General features: G+C 36.3%; 1 long non-coding RNA gene across 1 annotated transcript; it reads left to right on the top strand.

The window, feature by feature from the left end:
- Positions 1–2151: 2151 nt before the first annotated feature.
- Positions 2152–4961, top strand: LOC117338652. The gene is made up of 2 exons (XR_004535007.1): positions 2152–3902; positions 4167–4961. It is a non-coding gene; the product is annotated as an uncharacterized LOC117338652 (long non-coding RNA).
- Positions 4962–18904: the final 13943 nt, after the last annotated feature.

Genomic DNA, 18904 nt, shown 5'->3' with positions numbered 1-18904 from the left:
TCCGTAACCAGGACACCGTAAAACATCTTCAACCACGTCTCGTGAAGTCTGACCACCACACCAAGCCAGTAACCAGCAAACCGTATCGGGGACACTCACTGCGCATGACTGTAAGAATGATGGACCAAATATCCCCTTCTCTAACACTAATGATGTGACAGATGACCGAATACAAACTTCATACAAATTATTTGCATTCAACTTTTTTCTCAGAAGTATGGTTGCTATGATAACCGGTCACGATTAACATGTTTTCCGATTAAGAGCTTTAACCCCTTAGTCATTTGCCCAATTGTGTTAATCTTTGGTCAAATGCTGAACATAAGAAAACAATTTGACACATTAGATGCTTCCAAAATAGTCACCCTGACAACACAATCAAGGCCGTGGATTGGTCAAAATTTAGATATTCTCTTATTTTGATCAATTCTAGTATATGTATAAGGATATGCCAAATAGCACTCATAGACTATGGTGCCATGACAACCATGCTGTTAAGGAAACGGTGATCCTTGATTAATCGAAATTCAGATATTGTAAGATTTTTATCAAATGTATACAGGAGTATAAAGGAATATCAGAGCGTGGAGGTTATTAGACAGCCCTCGGCTTACAGTTCTAGTTAGTGTAAAGGAAAATCAGAGCGTGGAGGTTATAAGACAACCCTCGGCTTACAGTTCTAGTGAGTGTAAAGGAATATCAGAGCGTGGAGGTTATAAGACAACCCTTGGCTTACAGTTCTAGTGAGTGTAAAGGAAAATCAGAGCGTGGAGGTTATAAGACAACCCTCGGCTTACAGTTCTAGTGAGTGTAAAGGAATATCAGAGCGTGGAGGTTATTAGACAACCCTCGGCCTACAGTTCTAGTGAGTGTAAAGGAACATCAGAGCGTGGAGTTTATTAGACAGCCCTCGGCTTACAGTTCTAGTTGAAAATCCCATGCTGCTAATCGTAATGAAAGTCATGTTGGCGCAATGATGATATTTTATCACTTCACCGATGAAGGTAAGCTTATACCATACCATGGTGTCCGTCCGTCATCAATTTAACAGAAACGATTCCTTCTTAATTAGGGATTTACATTTCGGATGGAAATCCCTATTGTTTTCGTTATGTTTTTCTTCTTATTATTATAATTCTTAACACCTCATGTAAACACTTTCATTCAAAAACGTAAACAAATAGAATGTTCATATTTTCGCATATGATAGAGACATGGGAGCTGCAGTTCACCTTAACATTTCGGTGATCATAATTTCAAAGGTCAAGGTCACAGATCTAAATATAGAATTTTATTTGAACGATCATAACTTCATAAACAATCCTTCTATTACATTCGTGTTCAGTGCATCATGTAGATCATGGTCTGGGCTAACTTTTGTCCATTACATGTTTTCAGAGAATGTGTCAAGGTCAAGGCCCACTATGAGGTCAAAATTAGGTCACGAAAGTCTCTTCTTGAGATATTCTCTCATATCGTAAGAAAGATCATGATCCACTGAGTCGATGGGTGTAATATTTTTTATTATCGGATCAAAAATGACGGAGATATGGCGCATTGAAAATTTCAAAGTTTTTCCCGCCAAAATTCAAAAATAGGAAAAATGCACTTAAAATGCTTCTCCTCCATCATCTATACAGCTACAGACATGCTTTTCTACACAACAATAGCATATAAGAGTGGCTACAAAACTTATCACTTTTCTTTTACCTTGACCTTCATTCAAGGTCAAATAATCAAAAAAAATAAAATTTGAAAAACATTCTTTCGAATCAGGTTCTTTGTCAGTACGTTTTTTTCCTTGAATAATCGGTGCATTTTGTAGATTATGATCGGAGCTAACTTTTCTCTGTAACATGTTATCATAAAATATGTCAAGGTCAAGGTCCCAGAACGAGATCAAATCGAGGTCAAAATTTTAAAATTCGAAATGATTTAATTGCATTACAAAGTGCATGATTAATGAAGACGAAGTGTTCAAGTTTTATGGTCGCGCGATTAAAAATAGCGTAGAAATGGCACTTTGAGAAATGTTCGTTTTCCCGCCAATTTTCAAATTTTTTCCCAAAAATGCACTTAATCACCTTTTACTCCGATATCTTTACATACACAGATATAATATTTGGTACACTGATAGCATGTACGGATGCCTACAAATTATATTACTTTTTATTGACCTCGTCCTTCATTCAAGGTCACAAAGGTCAAATAATCAAAAATCAAAAATTTCAAATTCTCTTTCAAACGGTTTATTTCATCGAATATGAAAGAAAACGTTCGTTTTAAGATGTATGCAACGTTTCAAGATCAAATCGTCAAATATATCTTAGAAAAAAACCATTTGGAAAACATTTTACTGCCAAAATTTAATATTATCCTACAATTACACTTGAAATGTTTTTCTTTCAATACTCGGGACACCTACATACTTGATAATTGGCACATCTATAGCATGAATGACTGGCTACAAAAGGTATGCAAATCTTTGATCTTGACCTTCGAAGTTCAAGGTCACAGACAGGTTTGAAAATCAACTGATCCGATAAAGAAGGGAAGCGAAGAGAAAACGAAGAGAAATCGCAGGTAAAACGTACAAAAGCGTTCGTCAGAACGAGAACATGTCTGCGATCATTTTCTTGTTGGAAATCCCGTGTGTTGATCTTGAACAAATCTAGTTTCCATTTGGAATTTGACCTAAACAACATGATAAATAGATCACTAACTAATTAAGATAACACAATCCTGATGTACGAAATGATCCTGCGGTCTTTCCCCTCTCTCATAGACTTTTTGTAAATGTACATCTGGAGAGGGTCTGAACTTCGTTTCTGGTTATATATTTTAAGCAGTTAAGATCTTAAGTACATTACCAAATATAGGATCGTTTAACATCAACAAATACAACTATTTACGAATTGAACATACATTTGACCTTTGGTCAAATACGACCGGGTGAGCGATACAGGCCCTCTGAGCCTCTTGTTCTTCGTTTATATCAGAGGCTATTGAAATAATTATCGATATTTACAACAATAGTATGGTCACTTTTCCGACCTATCTTATCATTATCCAGCCCCTCTCGATCCAAGCGACAAATTAACAAATAGATTATTGGATCCTTGTGTTTGATTTTACTTTATTCATGGAAATATATCAAAAGAGATGAAAGCAATAATCAAGAAAGGGTGATAATTGAGATCTTATTGTGTTAATTAGGAAGTTAGGTGATAATTGGAATAATCACGTGATAATTGGAATAGTAAGGTGATAATTGGAATAGTAAGGTGGTAATTGGAATAGCAATTTGATAATTTGAAATAGTAAGGTGATAATTGGTATAGTAAGGTGATAACTGGGTGATAATTGGAATAGTAAGGTGATAATTGGAATAGTAAGGTGATAATTGATATAGTAAGGTGATAATTGGAATAGTAAGGTGATAATTGGAATAGTAAGGTGATAATTGATATAGTAAGGTGGTAATTGGTATAGTAAGGTGATAATTGGTATAGTAAGGTGATAATTGGTATAGTAGGATGATAATTGGGTGATAATTGGAATAGTAAGGTGCTAATTGGTATAGTAAGGTGATAATTGGTATAGTAGGGTGATAATTGGGTGATAATTGGAATAGAATGGTGATAATTGGGTGATAGTTGGAATAGTAGGGTGATAATTGGTATAGTAGGGTGATAATTGGGTGATAATTGGAATAGTAAGGTGATAATTGGAATAGTAAGGTGATAATTGGGTGATAATTGGAATAGTAAGGTGATAATTGGAATAGTAAGGTGATAATTGGAATATTAGGGTGATAATTGGAATAGTAAGGTGATAATCGGTATAGTAGGGTGATAGCTGGGTGATAATTGGAATAGTAAGGTGATAATTGGAATAGTAAGGTGATAATTGATATAGTAAGGTGATAATTGGAATAGTAAGGTGATAATTGGAATAGTAGGGTGATAATTGATGTAGTAGGGTGATAATTGGGTGATAATTGGAATAGTAAGGTGATAATTGGGTGATAGTTGGAATAGTAGGGTGATAATTGGTATAGTAGGATGATAATTCGGTGATAATTGGAATAGTAAGGTGATAATTGGAATAGTAAGGTGATAATTGGGTGATAATTGGAATAGTAAGGTGATAATTGGAATAGTAAGGTGATAATTGGAATATTAGGGTGATAATTGGAATAGTAAGGTGATAATCGGTATAGTAGGGTGATAGCTGGGTGATAATTGGAATAGTAAGGTGATAATTGGAATAGTAAGGTGATAATTGGAATATTAGGGTGATAATTGGAATAGTAAGGTGATAATCGGTATAGTAGGGTGATAGCTGGGTGATAATTGGAATAGTAAGGTGATAATTGGAATAGTAAGGTGATAATTGGAATATTAGGGTGATAATTGGAATAGTAAGGTGATAATCGGTATAGTAGGGTGATAGCTGGGTGATAATTGGAATAGTAAGGTGATAATTGATATAGTAAGGTGATAATTGGAATAGTAAGGTGATAATTGGTATAGTAGGGTGATAATTGGGTGATAATTGGAATAGTAGGGTGATAATTGATATAGTAAGGTGATAATTGGAATAGTAAGGTGGTAATTGGAATAGTCACGTGATAATTGGAATAGTCACGTGATAATACGGATAGTAACATTATGATATAGATTTGTCTGGAAATGTGTTTTCAATAATAAACCATTTAGATTTGTTTGATAAAAGAGTGATAATTTATGTATGTGTGTATAGAATAAATGCACTATAAGTCCAAGTATGTGAACTTGAGACGGATGTGTGTCCTCAGATCTGATACGCGAGATGAATGGTTGCTACCATGGTAATTTATCAGTTTTCTATACTAACTGTCGTCATAACTGTTTTAAGCATGTGTACTTTCATCATTACGAACAAAAAGAACTCATTGAAATAAAACCTGATGAAATTAAGTAGAAACGTGTTGTTTGTTATTGTTGAGTTTTGTTTTTATCCACAATTAAAGAGAGAAAACAATTCTCTCAACATAACCATACTTCATTTACAAAAGTGGATCCCCGATCCTGCTGGAGGGATGAGGTTTATTATTTTTTTTTAATCCGTTTTGTTGACAGCGCAAACTCAGTTATAACTGTAACCGTGTTGCTTTTGATACAGAATAAAAGCCGGTAGTAAGATAAAGAGTTCTTTATTCTGAAGAGTTCGACCAGGTATCACACACAGCACGTGTTGTACGGAACGGGAACAAGAACGAGAACGAAAAGAAATCACTCAGAAATAAATAAATTGAAAACCAATAAACACAAGAAAAGGACATAGACTTTGGACTTAGATCACAGGGTGTAAACTATAACACAAAATACAGCAAGACAGAACACATCACACCCTGTAACATAAAACATCACACCCTGTAACATGTAATGCCAATAAACGACAAACACATACACAATACAATCTGGGCACATTTAAACATACATCTAAACACAAATATCACATTTAATAAATCAAATGATAAAAACTAATAAAATTAGACACTGTTGCCTAACAACGAGTAACAAACAGGCCATATAGCATAATGCTAACCATAAACATCTTCCTCAAATTTTCTCATTCAATAATAATGATAATGAATCTGAACGAGACTAACATGTTCAATAATCCAAATACTTCCTTGATGAGTTGTCAGCTTTATATTGAAGGATTCAAATTTTGCCGGATATTATTATTATTTTCAACATAATCCTCTTTAGTATTAATACACTTTTGCAAGTGGTGTTTAAGGGCCTTAATGAAACTTTTATAGAACTACTTTTTCTGGCTGTTCAGAAATTCGTCCACCGCATGTTTAGTATGACTGAAATAGCTGTTTTCCGTTTTGGAAATAGATGAAAGTCTGATGGAGCAGGTGAATATGGCGGATGGTCAATCAAGTTTAAGCCACAATCGTGAATGGAAGCCTTGGCAATGAACCGATTTTGTCAATTTTGCAAAAGCCGCATGTTTGTTTATTTGTTTGTTTTTGTTTAAAGTCCTATTAACGGCACATGTCTTGTTTACTTGAGAGTACTACCTCGTCGATATGAAATAAGGGAATGAAACCAGTCCTTGGGTACACGGCCCTATATAGTCATATAAAAGTAGGACTTAAAAAGAACATAATTGAGTACTTCCTTCAATACGAGGCTCACAACTTATTAATCAGCCTTTATATATATACATTTAATAATTCAAAAAAAGAACCTCTTACAGGCCATACCTTGTTGCCGGAACGTTTTGTTTTTTTTTTTTTTTCCCCATTTTCCATCGTTGAACCGTCTAGCGAAGACAGTCATCTGGCAAAATTATTCCTCATCCTCAATGCACAGATTGGTTATGTGTATAGCGAGTTTGCAGCAGGTTTGCTAGTTAAAATCAAAGAGGTATGGTCGTTTTTCGCTTATTCTGACCTAGGCCACATACAGCTTTAGTCTGTGCTAAAAATACAGGTAAAATATCACGTGATCCCAGTGATTCCCACACTACCAATATGATCGTCATGGTCCATTGGCGTAGTCAATCAATACCATATGAAATAAAGTAAAATTGACATGTTAGATATGAATTTTACAGTACCCATCCATGAATGTCTGTTGTCGATGCTGCAGTTCATTTACATTTTACTTTGAATGATACGGGGTAAATCGGTTATGATTTTACTCTTTCTTTTTATCCATGTGAACATTTTTTATCTCAATTTGTTTGCTTTATACTAAATATTTTATATTAGATATGCATTTAATGTTGCAAATATCCTTAAAGTACGATCAAGAACAAGTAAATGGTATTAAGAAACATAACAAAATATGAAAAAGTTACATCTTGGTGATTCGAACTCCATACTTTTGGGTTGCTAAGCGATGGTTCTACCATATGAGCTATGCGGAGTTATGGTAATGTGATGTTTATGTTATCAGATATAGTCAGTCTAGTTAATGCTAAATCAAAATATTTTTCGATATAGGATTTTAGTTGTCTTTTAATACATAGAATACAATTAGACATTGTAAAAGATGGTCTTCTGATGCGCTCTATGTCAAAAAATTACATGAATGCGGGAAAACCCCCCTCGAAAGTTGCAAATAGCTCAATGATGTAACTTTACGGCCATTTAATGAAATATCCATTGTTATGAACAAACACATTTTTCGCAAATAAGATTATTTATATGTTATAGATTTAAGGTTTGTATTCAAAAACTCAGTTTTTAACATTTATTTATTTATTTATTTTTGAAAACGGTCACAAACAGTCCAATATGTGCCATACCTCTTTGACAGCGAAACATCATTGTTATTCAAATTTCTGGAGAAAAAAAAAATCACTGTCTGGACAGGAATTAGGCAATGTCAAGGTCTCAGCAGTGATTTCTGCAGCTAAACAGAAATATAAAGATGTAGTGAATTAGGAAATAGATACGCTATAGTTAGCTTCCCTTAGATCAGTGGTCAATTAAACCATGTTAGGTTTACACCCTTCATTCGTTGTCTATGTAAAATATAACCTAACGGTAGCACCTGAAAGTCAGTCGTCATTAGGTAGCACACGTCCGTGGGACCAGTGGTCAGTGCATAGAGCTATAATTAGAAATTACTTATAGGGGTTTAGAGACGCCCATATTTCGGGTTAAAGGTCAAGATTGGTCATTTGACCACATCTTCAATTTATACATATTAATTAAATCTCAGGGGATATAAAAAATGGGCATTTTGCATAATCAGTTTCCAGCCGTTTTTAGACTAAACGGACTTGAGTGCCGTTCGGATGTTAATATGTAGACTTGGATTTGTTTAAATGTGTGTGAACTCTTAAGTGTGAATGCGCCGGCGATAGTGTGGAAGATGATGAAACTTCATAGTATTATATTGTACCTATGGGATTTTCACGTTGATTAATAAATATATGTGAACTTTATATCATGTGTTGAATTATGTTTATCGCACCACGACCATCGTAAAAGAACTTTCACGTCCCGTGTTTATGGAGAGCGGACGTTACAATTGGTGACAGCGGTGAAATGGTTTTAAAATGTGGTTGTGATAAAGGGAACTAACACTATGGATTTAAGAATTCTACGAATAACTGTGATGTCTTTCGTTCGCCGTAGTTTGGTACGATTGGATTCGTATCACTCGTCCAATCCTGTAATGCTATGGGGAGTACGACAACTATGTGTTTTAAGACCGTTGCTCCTAATTTACAAAGGAGCGGCATATATTCGGAAACTTTGACCGGAGATGGGTTTTAACCCTAGAAGTGCTTGCCTCGAGCTTGTGGATTTATTCCCGCTACCAACATCATATAGTTGTGTGTTTCACAAAGAATGTTGAGTAATTGAACGTTTTGTCTGTGTGTTAAGCAGTTGTGTTCTCTATTATATTGAAGTTATAATTAGATATATATTTACTCGGGACATAATGAAGGACATAGGTCAGGGATTTTCGGAGGATATCTATCCTCGAGAAGCTGAGGATTTTTCTAGTGGTTTCCGAGTCACTATGGAAGTTAACTCCTTGTGTTTTCACGTGTTAATAGTGCTTAACGGAGAAGTATTTAGGAAATTAAAAGTGAATATTTTCGCTACTTGGAAGTTAAAATTCGACAATTTCCCAGGATTATATACAGGATATATACAGGACATATATAGGAAATTTTATCCAATGAACCATGAGTACATTTAGAAAGGATTGAAATATTGTCGAATAACGGTTATAAAAGCTGCGAAGGCGCCTAAGAACTTTCGTAAATAAAATGATTAAGTATCTTACACACATATTTTTGACCTTTTAGGAAACAATGATCGTTCATAGATTGCGACAACTCTCAGACTAAGTAGTAAATTGAGCAGGAAGTTGATCAGTGTATCGTGTGTCAGTCCTAGATTCGGGAAGGCTCGAATCAGGGAATAACCGAAGTCAAGTATCGCCAATTTCTGGACCTAAAACAGTAAGGTTGATGGGGTCGACCATACGGGGAAAGCAAGCGGTGGTGCTAAAACAGACATTGGGAGAATATAGAAAAGTTTAAAATCTTCCGCGCAAAGACGCAGATAGGCAGATGTGAAAGCTAAATTTGTGATGTTCAAAGCAACGCGGATAGGAAGTTGATAGCAAAATACCGTTAACTTAATTGGAAATTAGACTCTGGGGCCAGGAGTAATTCGATGATGGAACATCTTTTGGCGTATCATCGAATACAATGTAACACCAGAAGAACGCCCTGTGTTAGTACCGTTTCGCACGCGATTTGAAACTACTTATGTCAAAGAGAAATGTGCATTATTCAGAAATTGTGAAAATATGGAATTGAAAAGACAAGTTTTAGCTCGTGGGTTTGGTAAAGAAGATGAAGAATTCCTGGAGAATATGTGTTAACATTGGAGATGATGTGTACCCTACACGTATACATCGTATAGATGATAATTGGTCGCATTTAGTGGAGCTGTAGTTTAATTCGCTTGTATTTGTTAATTTGACTCTTTTCATCATGTCAGATGGAGCCAAGTCCGCGTTCGATATTTGTGCATGTAGATAGTTTTAGACTTTGAATAGTGCCAATCATGTGGTCCTGGATGGATTAGGCGCTAAGTGGAACGCTAGTGCATATAATGCTATATACATACCTAGACAATAATTGTGTACGCGAAGGATTTTAAACAGTTTTGGTATAGTTTGACCGCTGTTTGGTAGCCTAGATATCGCGCGAAATTTAAGGCGAATAATGCATCTTCTTGTGCACTGAAGTTCAGATCCTAGGACAGGTGGTTTCTCAGGAAAGCATTGGAAATCCTTCGAAAATCGCGGCAGTTGAAGCGATGTTGCTCCAGTTTTGTGTATTACCGAGTTACAGTTATAAAGCGTTAGATCTCGGACTTGTGTCAAATTATCGGAAATTCACGTTCGGTTTCGCACAAATAGCGAAATGTCTTTGTGACCTCGACAGAAAAAGGTATTTAGTGGTCCAATTATAGACTAAGAAATGCTCAGTGTATGTTTGCATTCAACGAATTGGAATAACGACGAGGTTTCCTTTTTGTCAGTTGCGAGTTTCGAGTTTGAAAATGCGAGATGTGAGTTGCAAAATGCGAGTTGCGAGTAAAAAAAATTCTATTATTTATGTTTTCTTTTAAAATATGTTGGTCTTTAAAACATATAACCCCAGAAAGCCTGTGATCGTCATCGTATGCTTCATTTTATCGCTTAAACTTTGGAAATAGATATCAAAACAAATGGGCGGATTTATGTTCCAAAAGACAACAAAATTCCTATTCTTAAAAAGTGATCATCCGATTTTTTTTTTCACCTTCAATTTTACGCACTAAACAAATCGATTTTTTTCCATTTTGAAGGCTATAAAAAAAATTCCTCCTCCGAAAAAAAGGAAAATTTACCTAGAATAGGTATTCACTTTAAAAACTTTTATTTTTATTTTTCCTTTTTCAGGTTTTTAATTTGTCGAATCTGATATAATGTGTATCTAAAGCGAACCCGAAATGCTGCTAAGTTGTCGACAACATATGCCAGTGCCGTTTCATGTTATACGGTGTTTCCTCATTCGTACCTGTCGGTAATTAGTATCACTCTATTCACGTTAAAACCGCGCATTCTTATTTATGTTGTGTTTCTATCTTGTTCTGATTATGAACTCAATCAACTTCCCAAATTATCATCAATTTATCGAATCTATGTGATGAAGTTAAGCAGAATTTCGTATTAAGATATAAATATTGACTGTACCAGGATAGTGCAGACGACCGACACACAGGTCTGAGGATTGATATACTAGTATAAAAGTCGGAATGTTCCGGATGTACAAGATTAAGTTTTTATCGTTGCCTTCAAGAAAACATTTTCGGTTAAAAAATTTACAGATATTTATCGAAATGAATGTAAATATTCGTGTTTTCCCTTTTTTTTTTAGGTTTTGGATGTCAAAAAGTGGAGGGGGGAGGGGGGGGGGGGGGAGATATGTTTGCCCCCCCCCCCTCCCCCCCCCCCCCCCTATAAAAAGTGAGCCCCCGCTTCCTACGCCACTGATTTTGGTATTGTGGGAATCACTGGGGTCACATGATATTTTACCTGTATTTTTAGCCCAGACTATCGCTGTCCGTGGCCTAGGTCAGCATTAGCGGAAAACGACCATACCTCTTTAAAAAAAAATATAACATTCATCTGTAACATGCTGTAAAGAAATATTAAAAAAAAAATAGTTTATTAGTTTGAAAAATTTAATTCGTCAAGTTGACGAAGAACGTATGTCACTTTGACGAAGTAATGATATCACTTTGACGAAGTACGTATGTCATTTTGACGAAGTAATGATGTCACTTTGACGAAGTACGTATGTCACTTTGACGAAGTAATGATGTCACTTTGACGAAGTACGTATGTCACTTTGACGAAGTAATGATGTCACTTTGACGAAGTAATGATGTCACTTTGACGAAGTACGTATGTCACTTTGACGATGTAAGGATGTCACTTTGACGAAGTACGTATGTCACTTTGACGAAGTAATGATGTCACTTTGACGAAGTACGTATGTTACTTTGACGAAGTAATGATGTCACTTTGACGAAGTAATGATGTCACTTTGACGAAGTACGTATGTCACTTTGACGAAGTAATGATGTCACTTTGACGAAGTACGTATGTCACTTTGACGAAGTAATGATGTCACTTTGACGAAGTAATGATGTCACTTTGACGAAGTAAAACTATCACTTTGACGAAGTACTGTCGGTAAAATACGTCCCAATTCTGATGACATTATTTAAATCGTACCTTGACAAGGTAACTATTAAATTATTAACCGCGGGAGATCACCTTTTTGAGGAAGTACACAGGCAATATTCCTTCACGTGAAATTCCAATAGATTCATAATGTTTTATTCAATCAATATTTAACAATATTTACATTTTCACTTCGCTCCGCCTCAATGAACATAGTAAACTCAGATCACTTCATTTCCCGTTGAAGATTTTGGGTCGCGTGCTTCTGTTCTGAGAGACGAATCACTTTCTTGCCGGCGTGTGAATACATTCACTGAGTTTACAATGGCGATCGAGTTCTGTACCGCCTCAGACTTGAATGCACTTTCACTTTGTGAATTGTGTAACATTGTTATAAACGTATATGAACACCAGTGGAATAGCCGCTTTATGTGCTAATAAAAAACTGACACTCCCGAGAGCACCGAGCTCATGGCCTACGTAGCGCAGTAGGCAGTGGCGTAGGAAGCGGGGGGGGGGGGGGGGGGGGGGGGGGGGGGGGGGGCAATTGCCCACTTTTTTTCAGTGGGGGGCAAACATATCTTTTTGCCCCCCCCACTTTTTGACATCCAAAATCTAAAAAAGGGGGAACAACACGAATTTATATATTCATTTCGATAAATATTGCCCCCCCACTTTTTTCAGTGGGGGGCAAACATATCTTTTTGCCCCCCCCCCACTTTTTGACATCCAAAATCTAAAAAAGGGGGAACAACACGAATTTATATATTCATTTCGATAAATATCTGTATATTTTCGAGCGGATAATGTTTTCTTGAAGGCAACGATAAACGTATCTGGTACATCCGGAACATTCCTACCTTTATACTAGTATATCAATCCTCAGACCTGTGTGTCGGTCGTCTGCAATAGTCTGGTAAGTCAATATTTATATCTTAATACGAAATTTTGCTTAACTTCATCACATAGATTCAATAAGTTGATGATAATTTGTGAAGTTAATTGAGTTCAAAATGAGAACAAGTCAGAAGCACAACATGAATAAAAATGCGCGGTTTTAACGTGAATAGAGTGATACTATAATTACCGACAGGTACGAGGAAATACAATAAAAAATTCGGCTCGCGCCTACGGCGCTCGCTTTATCACTAAATTACTGCCCCCCCCCCCTTTCGATTGCTGATCCACAGGGGGGCTTTGCCACACTGAGACCCGCTGGGCGGCCCCCAGACCTCTCGCAAAAAGGGGAAAAAAAATCGGCTCGCGCCTACGGCGCGAGCATGATCACTTATTTACTGGACCCCCCTTTCGAAAACTCCTGGATCCGCGCCTGATCCCGAATTATTGGAAATGTGCTATATTCATTTTCCGCTGAGGGCTTAGACCCCCTTGAACCCCCTATCAGGGCGCTGCCCTGGACCCGCTGGGCGGCCCCTCAGACCCCTCGTAAAAAAAAAAAAAAAATCGGCTCGCGCATACGGCGCTCGGATTATTACTAAATTACTGGACCACCCGCCCTTTCGAAAATCCTGGCCGGGCCTGGTGATTCATGATTTGCGTAAATAACTTATTTTGTACTACATAAATTATCAAAATTATCATGGGATGTTGAAATGATAATTATTGCCTAATTTTGCGGAGATGGCATACGATTTGTTTAGTGCGTAAAATTTAAGGTTAAAAAAATTTTGCCCCCCCACTTTTTGACGACTTCCTACGCCACTGGTAGGTCTAACGTTAGCTGTATCTCGAATGCCATGCTTGATACCATTTTAGTGGTCACAGAAAATAATATTCAATTTAAACACTATTTAACAGTACAAAACAGACTGGTAGCAGAAGTATGCTATATCGAGAACAGGGACACATTATTGTCGTAATTTGACTCAATCTTATCTAAACAAATGGAGGACACAAGTTTCCGGCCGTCGAATACCGCCAATTTTCAAATCAATGTTTCTTTACTTACTATTATCAGAATTTACATCCCAAAACGCCAGTGCGACAATGAAATCCAATATGTCAAAGACACCATGTACATCACCAGCTAACCTGCGACTAAAATCCACATTGTTACACTTTTTCTCGAGCTCTGAATATCCCGGCTATTAGACTGCATCACATCATTTTTTTAACCGAGTCCCTGTGTCTCGAGTGACCAAATCACCCACATACTATACTGTCAACACTGCACTTTAAATTCGTATTTATATAGGTATTGCCAAGTTTTTATTATACAATATCGTAAATATTTGTTATATATGAATATTTTACCTTGAAAATATCGTATCTATGTGCATCAACATCGTAATAATCAAAACGTGTATGACACTATATTTTGTGTTGCCTTGGCGACGAGAATAGTTGACTGTCTGCTGTTCCACTACTGTGCACACATGTACGATAAGTATAACAATGTTACAAAGTGACGCACTTACGTCACACTGTTGCGACCGAATTTTGCAATCTGGTGGCGAAGTTTTAAATTTGGTTAACGTAAATATAAGGATTGATTGTCAATTTTGTTGCTTGCATGGACTGATGAAGGGAAGTGAACCTCGTGCAAATGGTACATGAACTGCTTTGCAGTTCACTTCATTTGCACGAGGTTCACTTCCCTTCATCAGTCCATGCAAGCAACAAAATTGACAATCAATCCTTAAATATAACAACATTTACACGCCTTACTTACTTCCAACATCTTCTACCCTCCCTTCCATTCTCATTGTCGTTTCTCTCACAACACTGCTTTTATTTCTCTGTTTTCCTTCTTACTCCTTAACACTAGCATTTAACATGTCTCTCTATTCACCCTTCCTCTCACATTCTTATCTTTAGCTTCTCCCACTTCTCTTTCTCTTCCCTTTTCAACACACCATTCATAAATCCCTCTAAAAAGTCTTGAATCTTTTTGCAATTCGAATTTTTTTAAACAGTCCTCACTCATGGTATGTAGCATCTACTGTCAACTGTTAATTAAATGCTAACATAAAACAATACCTGTGTTACAGGAGAAAGCACAACAGTAATAGATTTTGCGGAGTTGATGGTTTTCTACATAGTTCACAGTTCTTATGGTTCGTGTGGTTGAACTGATGTTCAGTTCCACAGACTTTAGAGATTCCAGGGCCCGAGAAGCAACACTGTAAGTCTTGGTAGAAATCCGTATCTGCCTCCTGGGAATTTGTCAAGACATGTTGATTGTTATTCCATGATAATACCAGTTGATCTGATCCAGCCATTCTCACTCGACAAGCTGACCACAACTCTTTCAGTCGATGATGGTCGATGAAGTTTTTTTTTAGTTTTTTCCTTTAGGACTACAGGCTGAGGGATCAGATCTACACCTCAACACAACAAAAGTGTTTTGGCAAATTATTTTTCAGTCTGGAAAAGTATAGAAACTTTACATTATATAATTTTGGCACAAAGTGTTAAATAAACAAATCAGTATTTATTACATACTGATTATGTTAAAAAAGGTTTCATAAATCTTAGTAAGCAAACATTGAGACTTCAAAGAAATTGTATAATTGAAATTACAAACTACTATTGGGATACTTGATTGACCAATAATATTGCTCAAAAAACAAATGGCCCAGAGGGCCTGCATTACTTACACCTGGATATTTCAGTAATCATGGCAAAATACTCTCATGAAAGTTGTACTACAAATAGTTTCCTACTTTTTGAGCTGCCTCTCCTAACAATGGCTCTAACTCAAAGGTGGAATAAATCCTGTTATTCTTAAACAAGAAGGATTTTTATTTTATTTGTTTTCTTTTCTTCTATTTTTACCCTATTGAGGCCCTCTTTCTGGCCCTATATAGGAGCCATACCATGTGATTATCATCAGATCCATTCTGGAATTCAGAAACAGTAGAGATTTACATGTAAAGGAAATATTGATGGATGAGAATGGATAACAGACATAAGATCACTGGCCCTTCAGGCAATGCTGGCATATAAAACACAAGAGCATATTTTTCATGAGGCTTTGTGTACAGTGACAAATTACGACGACGAGACCTGGTCTTGTGCTAACATGTCATTTAATGCTGACGAATCAAGTAAGGCTAAAATACAGAAACAACAAGTTGTATCAGCCACAATTTACACAAAATCGTTAGATTTACAAATAAAGTATTCATCGCGAATCCTTAAACATCTCGAAATTACATAATGTACAACATGTATACACTTGTATAGCGTTTACATAAAACAAAGAAACTCACATCGTATGGGGGTATTAACCATGTTGGGATAAGCAATCGAGATGCCTCGACATCTGTCATCGAGAAAACCGTTCGTTGTAACCACGTTTTACACAAGAGTTAGAACAAGGGGAGTAACTCTAAGTCACTAACATATTTTAAGGATGCGCACACCCTACGCATGACAGCACACTTTGTCTCATCGATACCCATATTATATAACCATTAATTAGAAAAAAATATTTTTGTTAAAATCAGTTAATTACACATGGTGCTTATATGATGGTGTCAAATACAGTTTGTCTTATAATAATACAATGTGTTAATTTAGGAAAGCTATACAAACCAACAAACTGAATCATTAAAAACCCTGAGACTTATCTTGTCTGGAGATATTAAGGTCCTTATTATTGTGTGAATTTTGTTTCAAATATGATCTCAAGGTATGAAGCTGCTAGGTCGCTGGCAAACATATAGGGTGCATATGCACACAACACCCGATTACTGCATGTTTATGTTTCACTGTAACATGTGACCTTTATCTTTATGCAATTGACACAAAGACATGTACATGCTTATAGGCCTAATGTAGATCTATGTCTGTCTCAAGATGGCTATGCATTGATATTAAAGTTTTTAGTGCAAAAGTAGAGAGTATAATCATAAGGCCCCTAACCAGCTCAGACTGGCAGGAATTTCTCTTTAGCTTAATTAGTGGTAGGATTGCCAACTAGTTACAGACCCAGTGTGAGTAGCCTCTGCATGTAGGTTCTTTAAACACATTAAAATGTCACATACAATGCATACACGAAAATAACTTAGAACACGTCATTACAAAAATACTAAAGAACGAGTCGTTTCCAATCAATTTTAATATGAATAAGTCTTATATAATTTTCAATCCATTGATGTTTAATAAATTAATATAACACGTCTTGAAGGTACCTATCATGTTAAGTGAAAAACAATATATCAATACTGTTCTATATCTTCTCTATTTAACATGTTTATCCTTACGTAGGGCCTTAATTAAGGATTGACTGTCAATTTTGTTGCTTGCATGGACTGATGAAAGGAAGTGAACCTCGTGCAAATGGTACATTAACTGCAAAGCAGTTCACTTCATTTGCACGAGGTTCACTTCCTTTCATCAGTCCATGCAAGCAACAAAATTGACAATCAATCCTTATATTTACGTTAACCAACTTAAAAACCTCGCCACCAGATTGCAAAATTCGGTCGCAAAAGTGTGACGTAAGTGCGTCAATTTTTAACATTGTTATACTTTTCGTACATGTGTGCACAGTAGTGGAACAGCAGATAGTCAGCTATTCTCGTCGCCAAGGCAACACAAAATATAGTGCCATACACGTTTTGATTATTACGATGTTGATGCACATAGATACGATATTTTCAAGGTAAAATATTCATATATAACAAATATTTATGATATTGTATATTAAAAACTTAACAATACCCATATAAATACGAATTTAAATTGCAGAGTTAACAGTATAGTATGTGTGTGATTCGGTCAGTCGAGACACAGGCCAGGGACTCGGTTAAAAAATGAGCACAAGGTTAACGTGACGACAGCAGTTCAGTGAAATATCACAACATTGAAAAACAGTGTTTATATACTCTCTAAAGCCTTGAAAAAAAAATCGATTTTTTAAGGTTTTATAACTTGAATGAATGTTCGATTTTTAGTCTTTCGATTATTTATAGATGTCATATGTCACTCAAAATTTAACGCCGAACCCCTGTGACTGTATGCGATGCAGTCTAATAGCCGGGATATTCAGATCTCGAGAAAAGTGTAACAATATGGATTTTAGTCGCAGGTTAGCTGATGATGTACATGGTGTTCTTGAAATATTAGATTTCATTGTCGCACTGGCGTTTTGGGATGTAAATTCTGATAATAGTAAGTAAAGAAACATTGATTTGAAAATTGGCGGTATTCGACGGCCGGAAACTTGTGTCCTCCATTTGTTTAGATAAGATTGAGTCAAATTACGACAATAATGTGTCCCTGTTCTCGATATAGCATACTTCTGTTACCAGTCTGTTTTGTGCTGTTAAATAGAGTTTAAATTGAATATTATTTTCAGTGACCACTAAAATGGTATCAATCATGGCATTCGAGATACAGCTAACGTTAGACCTACTGCGCTACGTAGGCCATGAGCTCGGTGCTATCGAGAGTGTCGGTGTTCTGTCAGATCCTGTATTCTAAACTGTCTGCATTATACTGGCATTTTTATTAGCACATAAAGCGGCTATTCCACTTGTGTTCATATACGTTTATAACAATGTTACACAATTCACAAAGTGAAAGTGCATTCAAGTCTGCGGCGGTACAGAATTCGATCACCATTGTAAACTCAGCGAATGTATTCACACACCGGCAAGAAAGTGATTCGTCTCTCAGAACAGAAGCACGTGACCCAAAATCTTCAACGGAAATGAAGTGAAATGAGTTTAATATGTTCATTGAGGCGGAGCGAAGTGAAAATGTAAATATTAAAGAATTGATAGAATTGATAAAAAACAATCCTATCAAGTTTAAATCACCGAGTACTTATTGAACATTCCGGTCAATTCTCTTCAGCCATCTCGCCTTTAGTAAGCCCACCAAGACGATTTGTCTGCAAATATATTCCACGCGAAGACGATTAAGTTGGAATGAAGACGTGTGTTGTAGTATTTTTGAAGTATTTGTCACATTTGGTTGCGAAAGGGCTAACATTGGGAATTTAAACGTGTCGGGTAGGACTGTCGTCTGCCCGTCTGGTTTTGTAGATCTCGGGCCGGGCCGGGCCGGGCTGGCCAGTTGTCAAATTCGCCTAACATCGATATTAAAAGACTGTATTCTAGATTTTGGATGGACAAACATGTGTATTTACATAA

The sequence above is a fragment of the Pecten maximus genome, chromosome 11 (assembly GCF_902652985.1).
Source record: "Pecten maximus chromosome 11, xPecMax1.1, whole genome shotgun sequence".
Taxonomy (NCBI): Eukaryota; Metazoa; Mollusca; class Bivalvia; order Pectinida; family Pectinidae; genus Pecten; species Pecten maximus.
The sequence above is the reverse complement of the archived record's forward strand: the minus strand, read 5'-3'. Positions and strand labels throughout refer to the sequence as shown.